Source organism: Choristoneura fumiferana, chromosome 22, assembly GCF_025370935.1.
Source record: "Choristoneura fumiferana chromosome 22, NRCan_CFum_1, whole genome shotgun sequence".
Lineage (NCBI taxonomy): Eukaryota > Metazoa > Arthropoda > Insecta > Lepidoptera > Tortricidae > Choristoneura > Choristoneura fumiferana.
This window is the reverse complement of record NC_133493.1, coordinates 12,638,310-12,641,937: the sequence shown is the minus strand read 5'-3', so window position 1 is coordinate 12,641,937 and position 3,628 is coordinate 12,638,310.

Sequence of the window (3,628 nt, the reverse complement as noted above, 5' to 3'; positions counted from 1 at the left end):
CAGAGATAGATATACATTTACAGGTGTCCCTCGCGCTCGCTTTTTGTATGCGTGTTTATTATAATAAACTATGAAAATTAATATTAAAGGTAAGGTAAGGTAGCATAATTACATGTATCTATATATTTTTCTCTAGTTTTAACAACAGGATTAAGCTCTTTTCCTAGTAAATCACCGAGGGTCACTTCGCCAGCGCCTGTCGTTTACAAACACGTTGCTGACTCCCATTTAGTTATATTTTAAGTCCTTATACTCGTAAGTACTAAATTTATAACCCACTTAACTACTATATAAGAGCACGTTGAAAATACTTTGACGACTTCAATATTAAATCCTTGTAACTTGACATTTATGTAATTTATGATGTAATATTTATATCGAACTAGAGTAGGCTTCAGAAAAATATTGGACATGATTTTTTTTCTTTCATCCATCAAACAAGAAAAATATTAAAATAGGCTCCGTTTCCACCAGAGATGTGCGAGGACGTGTTGTGAGGAATCTGTTTTTCATGAACCAATAGAAACGCTTCATTTACCTCGCCTCGCTCCGCGCAGCTGAGTCCAGCATACATATGTAGTTCCAGAAAGTTGGGATAGTTCTCGGAAATTTCTGGAAATTTTCACAAGTAATATAGGAAATTTAAATTTAAGAAACGGAAAGTTTCAATTCCCATACAAAATTGTGCGAATTGTTTCCGAAATTTTCCCATATGAAAAATTCCGCAAGTTGCAGAAAGTTACTAGAAAGTTGGGATAGTTCTCGGAAATTTCTGGAAATTTTCACAAGTAATATAGGAAATTTAAATTTAAAGAAACGGAAAGTTTCAATTCCCATAGAAAATTGTCAGAAGTTTCCGAAATTTTCCCATATAACTAAATTTCGCAATTTTGGAAAGTTTCCTTCGGCACATGAGTAGTCCAGCATGTGCTGTGTGAGGATAGGTAAATGAAGCGATTCTATTGGTTCATGAAAAACACATTCTCGCACACCTTTGCTGGAAACGTAGCCAAAGCCAGTTCCGTGTGACGGCCCCCACTTCATCCAGTCGTTTAGGCTGCAGAGACCAAAGAGACAGACATGCATACATAAACACATTACATATTGGGAGGGTGCGAAGTACTAGGCGAGGGTAATGAAATCTATCGCAGCGCTCATAGTGCCCAAAAGAAGAAATAATCTAGGCTCCGTCATCTGTCATACTCATATGAATGTGTCATTAACAAAGCAATTTCTATAGACTTTAACTACCTAATTTTAGTAATAGATGTTTGTGTTATGATGCGAGCTTGAATTATTGAACACTGTCCCTGTTTTGTTCTTAATTCCTCTACATCTCGGACATGTGCAGCAGCAATTTTCCTTATCAACGGTTTGTGGTTGAAATTTTATATTGAGTGATACTCACAAAACCGGTCTTCAAAATGATACTCATTTTGATCTGAAAACGATATTTAATTTATTACTAGCGATATAAGAACAATTATATAATATTCAAAGAAACCAATAAGATAGCTTTATCTTTCGTTTTACAGTAAAAGTACAACTAAACATGAAGTAAACAAACCCTGACATAACGAAAATAAAACACACTTTTTGAATAAATTGTACTTACCTCATTTAATTTTAATGACCAAAAATTAATTCACAACCTTTTGTCCGTTTGAGAGCCACACTTAAAAACCTCACGCAACAGTGGCGCCATCTAGTAAGACAAAAAACGATAGCCCTCATTGGGTAAAAGTTAAGTTTGTAGTCGATAATGAAATGCAATCCCATTCAACGACCGCATCAAATATAATTAGCTAAAATGAATGACAAGATAATGAGAAATTCATATTCTAATAGTTTGTTTACCATAAAGTTTAACGGACCTGTTTCAAATCGTTTTCGTTCCAAATCTCACAAGATTATGCCAGCTGGCTTTCGAGTATGATGGGAAAATGCACTTCGAAATGCTCATTTACATTCAGGTAATAAAAGATGGCAATGTCTCGATTAGCAGTTTTTACCCAACTGTCCGAAGGAGGATTATGTTTTTCGAGCGCACCTTATTAATGTATGTCTTTCTTTGGTCGTCTCTTCAGTCTAAACGACTAAACTAGACGGATTTTAACATATATGATATATCATTAGACATATCATTAGATTCGTCGTAACTGACGGAGTGACATAGAATATTATTATAATATTTCAATATAACGTCCACGTAAAAAAAATATGGCGGGAAAATAAAAATTAAACTATTGTAACAATATGGGTATTAAATGAAAGGTTTTAAGCAGTGATCGGATAGTCGGTTGCATATTTACCTAAAGTTTAGGTGTTGGTTAATATGGAATGCACTTTGCTATCTAAAAAATTCCTGCGATTCTGGGATCGCGAAATTCAGTGTTTCGACTATAGGAACTTTGCTTATTTGAGATTTACCTATCTAATGTTAAAAGTACAATAAGAAATATAGTTTCCGAAAAAATAAATTATTCGATTGATGGCAAAAATATGGTTACGTTAGGACCGTTAGCCACGACACGACCGTATATGCATCCATATAGATCATCATCATCATGATGATTAAGAAGCCGCTTCCATACTTTTATAGCTAAAAAACAAACTTTAGGTAAATAAGCATCCGATTATCCGATCACACTGGTAATAAGCCCGTTGGGCGAGTACAAGTGGCGAGTGGACGTTTGTTGTGGCGTTCTAAGGAGGAAGCTGTGTTCAGCAGTGGACGTCTTCCGGCTGATGATGATGATGATGATGAGGCCATTCTAAGCTTAAACACAGCATATATGCTTGTCCCTCAGATGTAAGTGTTTTTTTTTTTTTATTCGACTGGATAGCAAACGAGCAAGTGGGTCTCCTGATGGTAAGAGATCACCACCGCCCATAGACACCTGCAACTCCAGGGGTATTGCAGATGCGTTGCCAACATAGAGGCCTAAGATGGGATACCTCAAGTGCCAGTAATTTCACCGGCTGTCTTACTCTCCACGCCGAAACACAACAGTGCAAGTGCACTGCTGGTTCACGGCAGGATTAGCGAGCAAGATGGTGGTAGCAATCCGGGCGGACCTTGCACCTACCACCTGCAAACAACCACCTGTAAACAAGCTTCACATTTTTTTCAATTAAATTTAATTAACTTTCCTTACAAAGGTAAAGGTAAACCAAGCTTACGATTAAAAAAATGTCACAACATTTCATATTAGAGCCCTCCGGCAACGTATCGTTTTTAGGATTTAAAATAAAAAGGAGATCACGCTTTTTTTACGTTAATCCTCGCCTCGGTTCCAAACAATTAAAGCTATCCGCTTAAACCTCCAACAACTTGCAGTACCGTCTACAAAAAAGGGAATTTAATAAGAATTTGAACTCTGTTTTATACTTGAGTCCAGAATCAGGCGAACCAACTTGACAGTTAATTTCACACAAATGTTGCAACGGTTACACCAGTAGGTAACTGTAATATCGATATAAAAAAAATTTTGAACATCGGTAAGGACGCCATACGCCCTTTTCCTTCATTGACATTTCATACGAGTATGTCATTCGACTTAAGGGGGTTGCTCTTCCATACAAACCTACGGACACCCCGCATAGCTTCCACGGACATGTTTTCTTA